The sequence below is a fragment of the Saccopteryx bilineata genome, chromosome 10 (genome assembly GCF_036850765.1).
Source record: "Saccopteryx bilineata isolate mSacBil1 chromosome 10, mSacBil1_pri_phased_curated, whole genome shotgun sequence".
Taxonomy (NCBI): Eukaryota; Metazoa; Chordata; class Mammalia; order Chiroptera; family Emballonuridae; genus Saccopteryx; species Saccopteryx bilineata.
The window spans coordinates 11067150-11085127 of NC_089499.1; the positions used below are offsets into that span (position 1 = coordinate 11067150).

The 17978-nt window shown below is 45.8% G+C and overlaps 1 protein-coding gene across 3 annotated transcripts in view; it reads left to right on the forward strand.

Moving 5' to 3' along the window:
- The first annotated feature begins 8759 nt into the window (after positions 1 to 8759).
- The window catches only part of CCDC13 (coiled-coil domain containing 13), a 50237-nt gene continuing 41018 nt past the window's right edge, over positions 8760 to 17978 (forward strand). For all 3 annotated transcript variants that reach the window (XM_066245849.1, XM_066245851.1, XM_066245850.1), the window contains exon 1: positions 8760 to 8856. The gene's annotated coding sequence lies outside the window, so the exon portion shown is untranslated. The remainder of the gene's footprint in view (positions 8857 to 17978) is intronic.

A 17978-nucleotide genomic window follows, 5' to 3' on the forward strand; every position in this document is an offset into this window, starting at 1 on the left:
AGGTGCCCCTTTCGGAAGTGCGGCAGGGGGCCGCATGTGGCCCGCGGGGCTGTAGTTTGGGGGCGCCTGCTTTAGGAGATGCCTGTAGGCCATCCTAACAATTGTTTCACAAAGGATAAACCTGCAGAAGAACAAACTGAGAACAAGTTTCAGAAAATTGTCGTTTTAATAGATGAGTATATGCTTGGTTCTGTAAAAATAAACTAAAACTAATCAGAGAAGTTGACTAGACAAATGCCAGAAGACAGAGCAAAAAGCAAGAGGGAGGTGTTGAGAGGGTAGTAAGCATTTTGTGATGAAGAGAAAACCAGAAGGGTTGCTGGCCAAGGGAGGGTGGGTGAGCAGGCTGGCATCGGATTCTGGAAGTTTACAGAAGTGACTCAAGGGACGTGATGTTACTTTTTATTGAATCAGACCTGGGTTCATGGTTCTGCCACCTAGCTGAGTAGCCATGGTTTCCTCATCTGTAAAATGGGGACAATATCAGTGGCCCGGGGTTGTTGGGAAGATTAAGTGCAATGATGAATGTAAACGGCTTAGCACAGCACCTGATTCATTAGTACACTCAGTCTCACCCTTGTTAAGTTTGGGACTGCAACAGCACAGGAGAGACATGGGCCCTGCCCTCACAGCTGACAGCCCAGCATCAGGGGCTGGCATTAAATAAGTGATTACTGGAAGCATGATGAGAACTGCGTAGAGTGCAGCAGGACATCGAGCTGCGGGCCTCATCCAGGGTTGGAGTCAAGGCATCCCTGAGGAAGCGATGCCCTACCCTAGGAGGTTCATATGCTGGCTTTTCACTGAGTTGGAGCCTTCGGCTTCCTTGTTGCTGAAGCATTGGTGTGGGACTGCTTTTGCACCCTTCTCCACTCGTCTGTTCAGAGCTTGGGGGTCCTTTTCATCCACAGCGGCTGGCTCATACAGGTGCTCGATATGTCTGTTGAATGAATTAGAATAAGGTTTTTGTTTTTTTATATTCAGGATCCTATGTCTAGTTAACAAGCAACAGTGACATTGGTGATGAGAGTTAGACTTGGACTCCACGCTTACATAATCCCCCAAAGTGCCCTCCACTTGGGTATCAGGATTTGGGAGCAGAGGGTTGGACATGCAGGCCATGCCTCTTGCTTCGGATGAGGAAATGGAACTTGAAATTTAGGGCCAATGCTCACGTAAATCTACAGCCTGTGGCAGCGTATCTACTCAGCCACAACAAAACTGAAGGAACATAGGGTATTTTAAAGTTCTCATGTGTCCAGTAGTGGAATTGCCAGTTATTTGTATATGTGATCCTGTTGGAAAGCTCTTCAAATAGAACGGGGAAATCTGAGAAAGGAAACCACACACACACCAGCCTCAACTGGATTGCCATCAGCTCAGCGAATGACGTACCTGATACAAGTTCATGAATGAACCAGCGCTGCTCATGAGTCCTAGCTTTATTCTTAAAGGGAGCCTGCTCTCCCCTTAGTCACTGGCGTGAGGGAAAAGAGTTTGTTCCCAGCAAGACAGAAGTGAGAAGTGGACACCTAGATTCAGTAGTGATGAATGGTTCTCGAGTGGGGGCCGGCGTCCATTTGCTCCCCTCAGGAATGGAGGAATAGATCCTCTCGAGTATTCTGAGCCTCTCAGAACCTTGGGGTCAGATCCTTTTCCCATCCCCAGTGTGACTCTGAAGTGTCACAGAGTGACTAGAATTTTGCAACGTGACATGGAAATGCCATCGTACTTTTCAGCTAGAGCCCTGCTACCTGAAGTCAGCTTGTCTATGACCACACTTAGTGTCTTCCCCTCCGGGGTCCTTCCTGGCTCCCCCAGTTCTGTCGGGGATGCCCTCTGTCTCCCGCTGTCACACTCTGGGCTCAAACTCAGGAGCATCTGTCCTTCTTCTTGTCATCTGTCACTATTAAACCCGTCGCCAAATCCTGCCAGTTTTTCATGAGCAAAGTCTCGACATTCAGATGGATCTGTTCCTCTCCATGTTGCCACCACTTTGATCCCAGGCCCCTCGCCTCTGGTTCTGCCACCCAGCCCAGAGGTGCCACGGATGCCCACACCCTGCGCCTGCCACTGCCCGACACCTTGCCACACGCTCTACTCCTTTCCTGAATGTTCCTTGCACTCCCAGTGAGTTCAGTGCCCTCCTTAAATTGAAGTTTTTTCATTCTAGGCCACAGTGAACTTGACCTATTTTCAGATTTTGCCATATTTGAGTTTAAAATACTGCATGTTGCACTGTGATAATACTAAAGCACACTGCTGTATTGAAAATGCTTTCATACTCTTCCATTATTTCCTCATAAAACCTCTGAAGTACATATTACCCTGACTTTCTATTTTAAAATTTTTATTTAGTGAGAGGAGGGGAGGCAGAGAGACAGATTCCCACATGCACCCTGACCAGGACCCACCCGGCATGCCCACTAGGGGGCGATGCTCTGTTGCTCAGCAACTGAGCTCTTAGTGCCTGAGGCAGAGGCCATGGAGCCATCCTCAGCTCCCAGAGCCAACTCCCTCCAATCAAGCCATGGCTGAGAGAGAGAGAAAGTGAGAGAGGAAAGTGTGGAGAAACAGATGGGCACTTCTATGTGCCTGACCAGGAATTAAACCTGGGACATCCACACTCTGGGCCAACACTCTACCACTGAGCCAACTGACCAGGGCTACCCTGACTTTCTCAATGACAAAAGCTGTATTTTAGTCAAGGCCATTCAAGTGACAGAGCTAGAGCACAAATCCAGAACGTGAGACCCTTGGTCACGTGGGGAGACTGCATGATGGAAGGGGAGGCTGGTATATCAAGTCATGCCTGTTCATGACACACATGTTCTTTTCCTTCCTCTCCACCGTCCACCACACACACTCCCATCCGGGTCCCGGGTCCAGTATTCTTTCCCTATATACTGTAGCTCAGGGGTACCCAAACTATGGCCCGCGGGCCACATGCAGCCCCCTGAGGCCATTTATCCGCCCCGCCCCCCCCCTTCCCGCGCACTTCCGGAAGGGGCACCTCTTTCATTGGTGGTCAGTGAGAGGAGCATAGTTCCCATTGAAATACTGGTCAGTTTGTTGATTTAAATTTACTTGTTCTTTATTTTAAATATTGTATTTGTTCTCGTTTTGTTTTTTTACTTTAAAATAAGATATGTGCAGTGTGCATAGGGATTTGTTCATAGTTTTTTTTATAGTCCGGCCCTCCAACGGTCTGAGGGACAGTGAACTGGCCCCCTGTGTAAAAGGTTTGGGGACCCCTGCTATAGCTACTCTGTCGTCAGACTTTTTCATGTGTGAAAATCTTTAGGCAGTATTTGTTTCAGCCTTTATAAGAAGGAAGATGAGATTCCCATCTACAAATGGTCTGCACTGTGGAGGAGGTGAATATAAACAAAGTATACAGGCATTGGGGACCTAATCATGGGGGAAACCGATCATCACTGAGACCAGTTGAATTTCACCCATGTGTTTTGAATTAAAGGCAGTGATACGAACCAAGAGTGGAGTTGAGAAAACCGGGGGGGGGGGGGGGGGGAATATAAACTATACTACCAATCCATTGTGCTTGGAGGAGGGCCAGGGTAGATTTCATCCATCAGAGAGGTTCCTTGGAACTAAGGACTAAAGAATCTTGGCAGGACATTGAGTTTTCTAATAAAGTCAACATATGATGAATGAGATCACCATATATCCAAACACATCTTAGACAAATAGCTCCATGGATAAAGTAAGACTTGACTGTAGCCCAAATGGTATTAAGCTAAAACACAGAGTGTACAGGGGATAATATGAGAGGCTGGTGGCCAACCAAGTCCGTGGAGAGTTGAAGAGGTAGAACTGACTGTGTATCCAGCACCCTCCAGCCAAAAGGAACTTGAACCTGGGAAAAAGGAACAGTTTGTATCAATGTGGGACTCCCGACTGTGAAGAAGGATAGTTCACAAGGCTTAAACCCTGGGGCAGAAATCTCTCGAGGAAGTCTGCCTCTGCTCTCAGTCCGCACCCACAACGTCTTTCTGATGACTCGTGGCTTCTTGGGTGTCTCATTCCAGGAAGGGAGGGGCTCTGGTTCACAATCCCCTAGAATAAACTGGTGGCTTAGTGTTCTGGTTTACTCATCAGCCAGTCCATACCATGCATGACTGCTGTAGGTCTGGCCCCAAGAGACACCCGATACCATGACCAAATTTGATTTTGGACCTGAGAAGCTGAGGCCTGTAAGTGCAGCTCTGGAATGGAGAGAGCCAAATGGAGCCTGGTTTTAAGCTGTGGCAAAGCTTACTTTCATTTTGAGGCAAAACAGTTATCAATCTCTAATAAAACAGGACACCAGAAGAGTATTCCAGTTTCTGAAGCATTTTGGTGACCTATTTGATTATAATGGTGTAAAGCCAGAAGCCAGGGCCAGGACCACTATCACAACAGCCCGGCCCATGCAGGTTTGCATTGGATTCGGACAGTCGGTAAAGAAACAACGGAGCCAAGAACTGATGGGCCACCATCTTTAATTCTAGCTTGCACCCGGCGGGCACGTAAAAACATACACTGTGGGCTCCAAAACCCACTCACATTCAGTGCTCACAAAGCTACTGACTTATCCGAGTTTCTAGAATCAAAGGTTTCTAGCTCACCAGACTTATTCACCTCTGTTCCCCATCTCCTTCCTTCTCCAGCTCCAAACTGCACAAACTGGCCTCTCACTCAATACTCCGCCATCTTGGCTGCTTCTCCTGGCCTACTCCACGTGGCCTCTCTCTGCTCTGCTCTCTAATGTTATTCCAGGAATCGAGAGAGCAAACTCTCGTTCTGCCCCCATTTTATATTATAGCTTCAGAACCTCTAATCCAATATACAAAATAGGGAAGTCTCTAATACAAAGTCACTTCTCTGAGGCATGATTGGATTGTACCACCCCACATCAAAAAAGGGTAGGAAAGGCTTAATCCCAAAACCAAGCCCCAGGCTACAATGATCCTGCCTGCCCACAGAGACACACATTAATATCACCTGGGCAATGGCGCCATCTTTAACAAAGTGAGCATAATACATTTTATCTGCCCAACAAATGGTAATAAGGGTACTCTTGCTATTGTAAGAAGAAAGTTGAGGTTTATAACTTGACAAATGTCACAGAGTTAAAACTCAAGTATACGTACTTCTCACAGAGTTTATTTTATTTTTGTTTCTCATAGAAAGAGTAGGATCACTAACTGCTTATATTTACTTATTGGGGAGAGAATATCATTTCAGTGAGGGAAAATCTGCTTGGTGATCTTTAAAAAGATAAATAAGCATGGATAAAGGTCCCACTTTAAAACTGGAGCTACATTGAACTGTAGGAAGGACCTAATTTGGGAATTAGAGAAAAGAGCAATTAGACCCACACGGATATGCTCAATTAATTTTTTGAAAAAAAAAATTTTGTAAAATATAATAACAAAATTTACCATTTTACCATTTTTAAGTGTTCAATTTAGTGACATTAAGAAGACTTACAGGCCCTGGCCGGTTGGCTCAGTGGTAGAGCGTCGGCCTGGCGTGCGGGAGTCCCGGGTTTGATTCCCGGCCAGGGCACACAGGAGAAGCGCCCATCTGCTTCTCCACCCCTCCCCCTTCCTTCCTCTCTGTCTCTCTCTTCCCCTCCCGCAGCCGAGGCTCCATTGGAGCAAAGATGGCCCGGGCGCTGAGGATGGCTCTGTGACCTCTGCCTCAGGTGCTAGAATGGCTCTGGATGCAACAGAGCGATGCCCCAGAGGGGCAGAGCATCGCCTCCTGGTGGGCATGCCGGGTGGATCCCGGTTGGGCGCATGCAGGAGTCTGTCTGACTGCCTCCCCATTTCCAGCTTCGGAAAAATGAAAAAAAAAAAAAAAAAAAAAGAAGAAGAAGACTTACAATGCTATACAGCCATTATCACCTTCTGCCCCCAGAACCTTTTTGTCATCACTGAAACTTCATAACCTGTAAGGGTAACTCCCATCTCCCTTTTCCTATGCCTGTGGCTACCACTGGTCTACTTTCTGTCTATGAATTTGCATGTTCTAGGAACCTAACAAATGGAATAACAAGATTTGTCCTTCTGTGTTTGGGGTATTTTACTTGGCATAATATTTTCAAGGTTCATCCATGCATGTATCCAAATTCCATTCTATTTTATGGCCAAATTTCATTGCATGGATATACTACATTCTGTTTATCCATTCATCTATTGATGGACACTTGGATTGTTTCCACCTTTTGGCTATTGTGAATAATGCTGCCATGAATATTGGTATAAAAGTATTTGAGTCCCTGCTTTCTTATTTTGGGCATATACCCAGAGGTGAAATTGCTCAGATGATAATTCCATTTAACAATTTGAGGAACTACCAAACTTTTCTACAGCACCTGCACTAATTTATGTTCCCTCCAGGAATACATAAGGGTTCCAGCCTTCCCACATCCTGTCCAACACTTGTTAGTTTCCATTGTTTTAAATCATAGCCATCCTAATGGCTATGGCATGGTATTTCATTATGGTTGATTTGCACTTCCTTAATGGCTAGTGTTGTTGAGCGTGTTTTCATGCACTTATTGGCTATTTGCATAGCTTTGGGGGGGGATCTTTATTCAAGTTCTTTGTCCATTTTCCAATTGAGTTTTTTGTTATTGTTGAGTTTGCTCAACTGATTTTTGACAAAAATTCAAAAGCAATGCAATGGGGGAAAGATACCTTTCAACAAATGGTGCTGGGCCTCCACAGGCAAAAACAAAACAAAACAAAACAAAAACTCAACTTAAATCTCACACCTTATACAAAAATTACATCAAAACGAATCAGGAACATAAAACTCTGATACTTTTAGAAAATCATAGTGGAGAGTCTTTGGGATCCAAAGCTAAGCAAGGAATTCTTACGCTTGATACCAAGAGCCCAATCCAGAAAAGAAAGAAATCGATCAATTTAGACCTAATCAAAATAATTATTTTCTGTCAAGTCTGTCAAGTAAAGAGAATTAAAAGACAAGCTACAGACTGGGAAAAAAATATTTGCAAACCACATCCAACAAAGGACTAGTATCTAGGATATCCAAAGAATTCTCAGAACTCAACAGTTAGAAATTGTGCAAAAAGATGTGAACAGACACTTCACCAAAGAGGTTATACAGATAGCAAGTAAGCACAACGAAAAAGATGTTCGATATAATTATCCATCGTGCATATTAGAACCACAATGAGATACCATCACATGTGTATTAGAATGGCTCAAATAAAAAAATTGTGACATCAGATACTGGCAAAGATGTGGGGAAACTCAATCGCTCAGACATTGCTCGTGGGAGTGTCACATGATACATCCACTCTACAGAATGGGTTGACTTTTTCCCATGAAACTAAACATGGGGTTACCACACGACTGTACTCTTGGTCATTTATTCCAGAAAAATGAAAACTTAGCTTCACACAAAAACCTGTACACGAATGTTCATGTCAGCTTTATTCACAATAGCCCTAAACTGGAAACAGCCCCATTGTCCTTCAATGTGCGAATGGTTAAACAAACCTTGGTACATCCATCCCACGAAAATTACTCAGCAATAAAAAGAAACAAATTATTGATACAACAAATTGGACGAACCTCCAGAGAATTGCTCTGAGAAAAAAAGTCAGTACCAAAAGGTTACATTCTGTATTATCCCATTTATAATACATTAACATTTTTGACTTGACAAAGTTTTAGAAATGGAGAACAGATAAGCATCACCAGGGTCTAGGAACTTGGTAAGGGGGTAAGAGGGAAGTAGGTGTGGTTCTAAAAGCCCAACAAGGAGGATCCTTGTGACTCAAGGGTTCAGTGTCTTGACTTTGGTGATTAAACCTACCCATGTGATAACATTGTATAGAATGAAATACACACCCACAAATAAATACAAGTCCAACTGGGGAAATCTGAGTAAGACAGGCGGATTGTATCGATGTCAACATTCTGGTTGTGATATTGTGCCAGAGTTCTGCCAAATGTGGTCTGGTGACACGTCTCCATGCCCGTCTGTGAGGGAATGCCTTATGAGGGAGAAAAGAAACACAACGAGCTGGCGGAAGGTTTTCAAATGATGAAGGCCTGGATAAATATCTGGAAAGCTTCCTCTGATCTCCTTCCCTAGAAATGTGTCTCCCACCCCCGTGTAACCTTAGTAGTGACTTAAATTGGGAAGAGCCTTTTTTAAAAAAAAAACATACAAGTGTTTTCCCCTATGAAAAATAAACCATGTTCATTATATCTGAAACCCTCTGAAGTGCAAACATAAAGACAGCGCTGCAGCTCCAGCACCCAAATATAATAGCTTTTACTATTTCTATACTATTTCTATGCATTGCTCCCAGTTTTATTTCTGTGCCTGGTTTTTAAAAGCACAGCTTTGTTTAGCAATAACTTTTGTGTCCTGCTTTTTTCCCCCTCACGATCACAAGATGACCTTTCCCTACATTTTGCAAAGACATTTTACGGTGGGATCCTTCACTCTTAAATTCTCCTGCAGGACATCGGAATGTGTACCACTGTGCAGAAGAACCTTTGGTCCGCAAAACCTTCAAAATATATGATCCAAAGTTGGACCACGGGACCAACTTTGAGGTCCCAGGCACAGGACACCTCTTCCAGCTCACCGCGCCTATTTCCAAACTAGTCCGCACCCTGGGCCAGGCGGACCTCTGTCACTTTCTGAACTTCTGGGGCCCTCTGGGCCACCGTGGACTCCTGATGACGTTAGCGGGCGGTGTAGCTGGTTTCTCTGGTGACAGTTGCCAGGGCAGCGCGAGAAGCGTCCGGATGAGGTGACAGAGCTGCGGTGGCCCCAGAAGGCCGGAGCGGAGTGACCGCTGTAAGTGCGGGGAAGTGCGGAGGGCGCGGGCTGGAGCGGGGGGAGCCCGCAGCCGCTAGGGGGCCTGGACCCGAGCCCGAGCGCACACGCTGGCCCGAGCACGCTGCCACCCGCCGGACGCTCACTGCACGCCCGGCCCAGAGCGAGGACTCTCCCTTGATTCTGTGAATCTTCACGCACAGCCGCCTCCCTCCCTAGGAACTTATTTTTCCGCTCCGTGCAAGGGTTAGTGAGACGCAAAGGGTGGGTCACCTGCCCAAAATCACCTAGTAGGGGGCAAAGTCAGACCTCCAACTCGAGCCCGCCGGACCTCCAGCGCCCTCTTCTGGTCTGGCTGCAGAGGCCTCTGGCACAACACGGGTGGAGCGGGAACTAAGCGACCGGGTGGCGTCCACTTCTCCCGCCCTCCCGCCCCAGGACCAGCCCCCACAGGACCCGGGATTCCTCGAGAGTCCCCCGCAGCGCGGAACCCCAGACCAGCCACCGAGTCATCTTCACCCCGTCCCCAAACCAAACTCATCCCTGTATCAGCCGTCGGAAAGCCTGGTCCTCCAGGGCGCCCAACGAGGCCTCCCAGTGCAGGGCTCTCCATCCCCAGGATCCCACGCGGTGGCTGGGAATACTTGATGAGAACGTAGTTAATCAACAAACAAACAAACAAATAAATAATACAACAGAGGAAGGAAGGAAAGAGGGAAGGACGAAAGAGAAAGTGGCAGGCTGGAGTGGCCAAGGGAGGCCCATGTCTGGGGATAAGGCCTCAGCCCCTGCTCACTGGCCCTAGTCCCCTATATAAGGGGTCCTCCGTTAAGACACAGTTCCGCTCCTATGACCATGACCGTACCAGAATTGCAGTGTAAGTCAAAACACACCCTAGCCTAAGTCACTTACCTATCCTAACACAGCTGTAAAATCATAATCGAAAACATAAAAACACAACTAAGCCATAGAAAAATGAAAAGGACATAAATATACTGTGCTGTACACTGTGCTGTAATAATAGAAAAAAATGTGTGTAAAAAAAAAATTCCTTACCTTTATTCCTGTGGCTGGCTGGCACACTGGCAGGAGCATTGCAAGGTGGGGGGGGGGGGGAGTGACCTACTGGGAGGAGGAAGCTGGAGAGGCAGGAGAACCTGCAGAAGGTGCTGAAGACACTGGGTCAGGTGAATCAGGATTGCCTCAGGAACATGCAGGAGACACTGGAGATGATTCTACCTGCACTACAGGTGTTTCATCTCGAGAAGCAGCTGATGTAGAGGGCACAGGATCTATGGCAATTCCTCTTAAAGAATTGTTCCAGGCTAGTCTGGAAGGTTGATGACTTCTTCTCTTCCCAAATCTGCCTATAGCACTGCAAGGCATCCATAACAGCTCTGTAGACCTGACTGAGTCTGTCATCACTGGGCTCCTCAGCCTGAAATTTTACCAACCCATCCCTCTACCATAGAAAAACCTTCTGCCAAACCCTTGGTAGTAAATCTCTTGGGTTTGGGGGTTTCTAGCTCCTCCTCTTCAATCAGCTGCTTCTCCAGCTGAATGAGGTCCTCAGCAGACAGCTCCTCTCCATGTGACGCCAGTCGACTTCATAGGCGCTGACCCCTTTGCATGCTCTAGGACACGGTCTTTATCCTTGATGATTGTTGCTGCAGTAGAGCGGCTAAGGCCCAGCACCTGGCAGATGTTCGTCGCCGACTTCTTTTTCTGATCTCTTTACAATGTCTAATTTCACCTCCATCATGATGGTTTTCCTCTTCTTCGAAGCGCTAACATCTGAAGACACTGACTTTCTTTTAGGAGCCACAATAAGGGCCAAAAAAAATCACCAAACAAAGCAACAGTAATGGCACACTTGCACTTTCAATAGTCCAAAATGGCGTAGGTAAGCGTACTGGGGGACGTAAACTCCCTCACCTGCTATGTTACTGCATGTTCTTCCCCTACACACAGCCAAACTAGCTCACTCACGTGATCTGTAAGTACGACGCTAACAGCATAAGCCGAAACACTCATGTTGTCGATTTTTTAACATTTTATGGGAGTGAGCGTCGTAAACTCAAAACGTTGTAGGTTGAGACTGTCGTAACCCAAGGATCCCCGTACACTAACTGCCCCTGTGAGCTTTGCTTCACCACAGGAAGTGCCATGGGGGGTGGGTGCCACCCTCCCCTCCCCATCCTGTGGCGCTAAGTCTTTCCTGAGCCTCAAGTTTCTTCCACGCAGACTTAACCTTAATTTAAAAGATAAGAAAAGAAAAATTCCTGCCAGCCTTTGCTTTTCTCAGTGTTTTGGATTTTAGCCATTCTAATAGGTGTGTAGTGGTATCTCGTTGTTTTAATTTCTAATTTCTAACTACATATTATTTTGAACTTTTCACATGCTTATCTGCCATCTTTATATGTTCTTTGGTGAAGTCTATGTTTTGATCTTTTGCTCACTTTTTAACTGGATTGTTTCCATGTTGTTAACTTTTCAAAGTTCTTTGTATATTTTGGGTACAGTCCTCCATCAGATATGTGTTTTATAGATTTTCTTCCAGTCTGTGGCTTATCTTTTCATTCTCTTAACAGTGCCTTTTGCAGAGCAGAAGTTTTTAATTTTAATGCAATCTGACTTAGCATTGCAAATTTTTCTTTCATGGATCATGCTTTTGGTATTGCATCTAAAAACTCATTGCCAGACCCAAGGTCATCGAGACTTTTCTCCTATATTACCTTCTGGAAGTTTTATAGTTTAGCATTTTAGATTTAGGTCTATGGTCGATCCATTTTGAGTTAATTCTTATGAAGGGTGTAAGGTCTGTGTCTGGATTCATTTTTTTTTTTTTTGCTTGTGGATGTCCAGTTGTTCCCATGCCATTTGTTGAAAAGAGTATTCTTTTTTCCTGTTGGATTGCCTCTGCTTGTTTGTGGGAGATCAGTTGACTCTTTTTGTGTACGTCTATTTCTGAGATCTCTATTCTTTTCTCTTGATCTATTTGTCTATTTCACAAACACCACACTTCTTGAATACTGTAGCATTATATACATAGTAAGTCTTGAAATGGAAGCATCAACCTTGCAATTTGGTTCTTCTCTCTCACACTCCATTGGCTACTCTGAGTTTTATGCTTTTTGATATAAACTTTAGAATCAGTATATCAACATCCACAAAGTACCTTGCTGGGATTTTTCTTATAATTCTGTTGAATCTGTAGATCAGTTTGGGGTGGGGAGCTGACATGTAAACAATATTGAGTCTTCCTATCCATGTATGTGGAATATCTCCTTTTCTTTCTTCCATCTGAGTTTCATCACTTTCCACATATGGATCTTGTACATATGTTGTCAGATATATACCTAGGTATTTCTCTTTTTATGCAAATGCAAATGGTATTGCGTTTTAAACTTCCATTTCCAATGGCTCATTGTGGACCACTGTCTTCATCACTCAGCTTTAGGCGGACTGAGGCGCCTGCTTCTCCTGCAGGTCCCCATAGCCAGTCTCTCAGGCCACTCACGCCTCTCTTTCTCAGTTTTGACTCATTATTAGACTCATGTGGGAAGTTTGAAAAATAGACGCCCAGGCCACAACCCAGACCAGTTAAATCCAAATCGCCGCTGGCCGCAGGCGTATCACGGAGCAGGAGCTAACACCCTGGGGGCTAAGCTGGACTGCAGGTGTCCTCTCAGTGCAGGCACGCTGCCATCCAGACGCTTATTGGGCCAACGACACCGCACTTCATACGATGAAAAACATAACAGCTAAATTCTCAGGAGGGCTTACATGCCAGGCACTGCACTGCCTGCTTTCCATTCATTCTCTCATTGAATCCCCACGACCGTCCTGTGAAGTATTTAATGAGTACCATCCCACTTTTGCAGATAAGTAAACTGAAGCGTGGTGAGATTATGTAATTTGCCCAGGAAACAGGGTATATATCCCAGAAGAACCTGTACTCCACGTTGGAATAAAAAAGGGAAAAGGCTCTAGAAGTTACTGTGTTCATTTGTTTACTTATTCATTCTCTCATCCTTGAGCACCTGCTGCATTCAGTGACAGCTCTACACACATTCATTGAAGGCCCATTCTGGCCAAGATAAGTGTAAGACCCCTGCCTTTAAGAGGCCTCTGAGTAAAGGGGAGGAACAGAAAGAGTCACAGATGATTATAATAGACCGAGGTAAGGTCAGTGATCCAGGGATGCCTGGGGGATTCTGGGAGTCCACAGAGTGCCCGCAGGGGAATCCTAAAAGCTAAGAGAAGGGCTGCCCGGGAGCCCGGGGAGGAAGGCATCCCAGGCAGATAGAGGGTCTGCAGCGAGCCTTTGAGACGTCTCTAGGCTTGAGCCTTCTCGGGGGCTTACAAACCCAACCATCTGCAGGGGCTGATGGGCAATGAAGAGGGTGAACCCAGCAGGTGTGAGAGAGGACAGCATTTACTGCGGCAGCACCTGGGAGTGCAAGGGACTGCAGCTGAGTGGAAAGGACGTACCCTGCCCAGAATGAAGTCCCTCTGCCCAGCAGCTGCCGTCGGTGGGAGACCATGGGCTCAGCACTGCCAGAACTGTAAACTTTCACAAAAGAATCTACCAGTCTGGATTTAATAAAAATCTACAGATGTTTGAATGTTGACAACACATTCAAATCCTGACAAAGCATTCTGGGAGAGTCAAGCAGAAATGGGTGTGGGGTCGATGCAGCCCTTGGAGTGTACGCTGTGGTCCTGGCAGCGCCTTGCAGGGGCGGGAGCCACTTGGATCTGGTTTGGAAAGGTTCCAGATGGTTGTGTGCAGCAGGGACTAGAGGGACAAGACAAGACTCGGGCAGCTAAGGTGAGAAGCAGGTAGCCAGAGAGATAGGGGGACACTGGGGAAGGGGGTGCTGGGGTGAGCCCAGTGCCACCCAACTCCTGGGACAGGCAGGAGATGAGGTGCAGAGGAGGTGGCCTTAAAATGTGCGGCAGCTGCTGCAGAGGCTGGAGGCAGCCGTGTCATGAGGCCACACTGTGCACCCAGCAGCCGGGGAAGGCTTTCTACTGAAGGCTCACAAGAATCGTTGTGAGGGACAGCACATGTCTGGATGTGGGGCAAGAGGAAGAGGAAGGGAGTCTTCAAGAGAGACCACCAAGAAGGGAGAAAATGATAATACTTTGTTTCTACCAATGCATAGCTGACAAAGTGCTTTCACCCCCCCCCCCCCACTGCATTTGCCCTCTCACGGCAGGTCTGCGGCCCCCATGTCATCCTCCCCTGCTTCCTGAACAAGAGCCTGAGGCCTGGAGATGTACAGAAATTGTTTAGACTCACACAGCTGGTATAAAGCCAGTTCACCCTGAACCCTGGGCGTAGTCCTCAGTGTGGGCCAGGCTTCTAATACGGTAGCCCAGACCAGTATCACCCAACACCCAGGCTGCACCCTGACCAGTGACATCAGAATCCCTGGGCGTGGGACCGGGCATGGGCATGGGCATGGGCATCTTTAAAGCTTCCCAGGAGGTGCCAGTGTGCAGGCAGGGTGGGGACCGCTGCTTTGCACGCCGGTCACAGCCTCCAAGTCGCTGTCCCGACTCGCTGTTGACCCAGAATGGCTATTAATAGCGCTCCCTTGCACTCTCCAAGGTGACCCAATTTGGGAAATGCAGTATATGGTCATCCCGTCTCATAATCTACAAAAATAGGTAATCACAGGATAAATTTAATTTTGAATTCTATTAGTTACATTTTCAAATAATAGGCTCAACAGGGTTTTCTTCAGTTTCCAGGCACTTTTTCAGATGCAATTCCTCCAAATCAGGTCGGCAAACTAAGGCTCCCAGTCCAATTCCAGCTCCCCGCCTAGTTTCATTGGAACGCAGCCACGCCTTCTCATTTACATATTGCCTGCAGCTGCTTCTCACTGCAATGGCATTAGAGTGTACAGGGGTCCCCAAACTGCGGCCCCCTGAGGCCATTTATCCGGCCCCTGCCGCACTTCTGAAAGGGGCACCTCTTTCATTGGTGGTCAGTGAGAGGAGCATAGTTCCCACTGAAATACTGGTCAGTTTGTTGATTTAAATTTACTTGTTCTTTATTTTAAATATTGTATTTGTTCCTGTTTGGTTTTTTTACTTTAAAATAAGATATGTGCAGTGTGCATAGGGATTTGTTCATAGTTTTTTTTATAGTCCGGCCCTCCAACGGTCTGAGGGACAGTGAACTGGCCCCCTGTGTAAAAAGTTTGGGGACCCCTGAGATAGTGGATGCGACAGAGACCATATGGCCCACAAAGCTTAAAATCTTTACTATCTGACCTTTACAGAAAAAGTAAGTTGGACTCGAGGTTGTACGTTTAGGCTAATGAGACTTTTTCTAGGACGTGTAGGAGCTAGGCAACACTAGAACCAGCATGAAGGGGAAAATGGTCTGGAAGGAGAGAGGCTGAAGCCAAACCCCCAATGCCTTTAACGCAGAGGTTGGGAACCTATGGCTCGCGAGCCAGATGTGGCTCTTTTGATGGCTGCATCTGGCTCGCAGACAAATCTTTAATAATAATAATAATAACATTAAAAATATAAAACATTCTCATGTATTAGAATCCATTCATTTCCTACCGCTTATGTTCATGGTTGTGGGTGGCTGGAGCCAATCACAGCTGTCCTCCGGGACAACACCAAATTTTTATTGGATAATGCCTAACGCACATGGGTCGTTGTATGGCTCTCATGGAATTACATTTTAAAATATGTGGCGTTCATGGCTCTCTCAGCCAAAAAGTTTCCCGACCTCTAGTTTAATGCCTTTGGGCTTGGTTTGAGGCTAACGGGCATCTCCTGAAGATTTCCATGCAAGGGAAATCAGGCTCAGAGCTGTGCTTCAGCAAAAGTCGTCCCTCAGGGAAGGCAGGCTGGACTGCCGGGGACGCAGAAAGAGGGAGAGGGACAGCAAGGGCACTAGGGACCCGTTCGAGCAGTTCTGGGGACAGACCATCGTCATTCATTTACCAAGTACTAATTTCATGCCTGCTACACACCAGGCCTGGTATAGGCCTCGAGGACCCAGCAGTGACATCACAGTGCCTGCCATGGTGGGGCTGATAGGAAGAGAAGCATCAACAGTCAAATAAATATATAGTGTGTCAGGTTAGGCTGAGTGAGATTAAGAAAAATAAAACAGGGTAAGGAGCATGGGAGGGAGGGTAGGAATGGTTTCGACAATAGAACGGTGAGGAAGGCCTCTCTGAGAAGGTGAGCAAGGTAGATGTCTGGGGAAAGAACATTCCAGGGAGAGGAAACAGCAAGTACAAATGTCCTGAGGTGGCCATGAGTATGTTGACGAGAGTGGTATCAGTGGGGATGGAATTATGAGGACAGATCTGAAGACGTTTCTGGAGAATCAACAAGACTTATGACTAACTGGGTGGTGGGTAGATGATATGATGAGTTAGTTTAGGTCAAGGATGCTTAACACTGGCTACACTTGAAAAGGAAGTAGGGAGAGTTTAAAGATTCCATTGTTAGTGCTCTATTATTTTATTTCCGTGAAGTTCAAAAATGGACAAACATCCAGAAAATGTAAAGAACTCAAGAAGAAGACGGCACAATTTTTTAAATGGGTAAAAAATATGAACAGACATATCACAAAAGAAGATCAAATGGCCAGTAAGCACAAGAGAGGATGCTCAACAAAAGTTTCCATCAGGAAAATGCAAATTAAAACCACACTGAGATGGCACTACACCTGCTGGAAAGACTAAAATTTATACTCACTATACTAGGTGTTGACAAGGAGGTGGAGCAACTGGAACCCTCCTGCACTACTGCTGGGAACATCAATGGCACCACCCCTCTGGAAAACAATTTAGCAGTTTTTAATAAAACTAACATATCAATAAATTCACCATATAAACAGGCATTTCCAACTTTAGGTATTTACCCAGGAGAAATAAAAACATGTTCACACAAAGATATTTCTTTCTTATTTATTTATTTATTTATTTTTATTTTATTTTTTACAGGGACAGAGAGAGAGTCAGAGAGAGGGATAGATAGGGATAGACAGACAGGAACGGAGAGAGATGAGAAGCACCAATTATCAGTTTTTTGTTGTGACACCTTAGTTGTTCATTGATTGTTTTCTCATATGTGCCTTGACCACAGACCTTGAGTGGACCGAGTAACCCCTTGCTCGAGCCAGTGACCTTGGGTCCAAGCTGGTGAGCTTTTTTTTTTTTTGCTCAAGCCAGATGAGCCTGCGCTCAAGCTGGCGACCTCGGGGTCTCAAAACTGGGTCTTTCTGCATTCCAGTCTGACACTCTATCCACTGCGCCACCGCCTAGTCAGGCACAAAGATTTTTTTTTATGTTAATATTCATAACAGCTTCATTCATGATAGCCAGAAATGGAAATAGCTCAGGTATTCAATAACAGGTGAATGAATGGACAAACCATGATAGATTTCTATGAGAAAATACTACCCAGCAAGACAAAGAATGAGCGAGTGACTCGTGTTACAACATGGATAAACCTCCAAAAGGTAGTGCAAAAAAAGGAAAACAAAGAAAAAAACCTAAAGACTGCCTACTGTCTGATTCCAGTTATGTGAAATTCTAGAAAAGGCGAAACTTTTTATAGTGACAAAAAAATAGATCGGAGTTTGCCTGGAATTGGGGCCAGCAGGGGGAATTGATTGCAAAGGAGCAGAGAAGAACTTTTCAGTGTGATTAAACTATTTTATCATGATGCTGGTGGTGGTTTACACCAGTGTGTACATTTGTCAACACTCATTCGCACACATGAAATTGATGTACTTTATTGTGTGTAAATCATACTTCAATGGAGCTGATTAAAAAGAAAACAGACAAAACTCATCTTCAATGGCAGAAGTCAGAATAGTGGTTACCTTAGGGGACGATTGACTGGAGAGGGCACAGATAGCCTGCTCAGGGACAAGAAGTACCCTACACCTTGATCCAGGGGTCATCAGAGGAGTGTACACTTAGGTAAGGATTCACTGAACCATGTACTCCAGATTTACGCACTTTACGTAAATGATACCTCAGTCTTTAAAGTAATGATTCAGCTCCACTCCTAGGGGTTGGGGCTTGACTAGCCCAGGGATGTGCCCAAGCACTGTTATATTTTGGGAGCTCCTAGTTTTAGGGGAT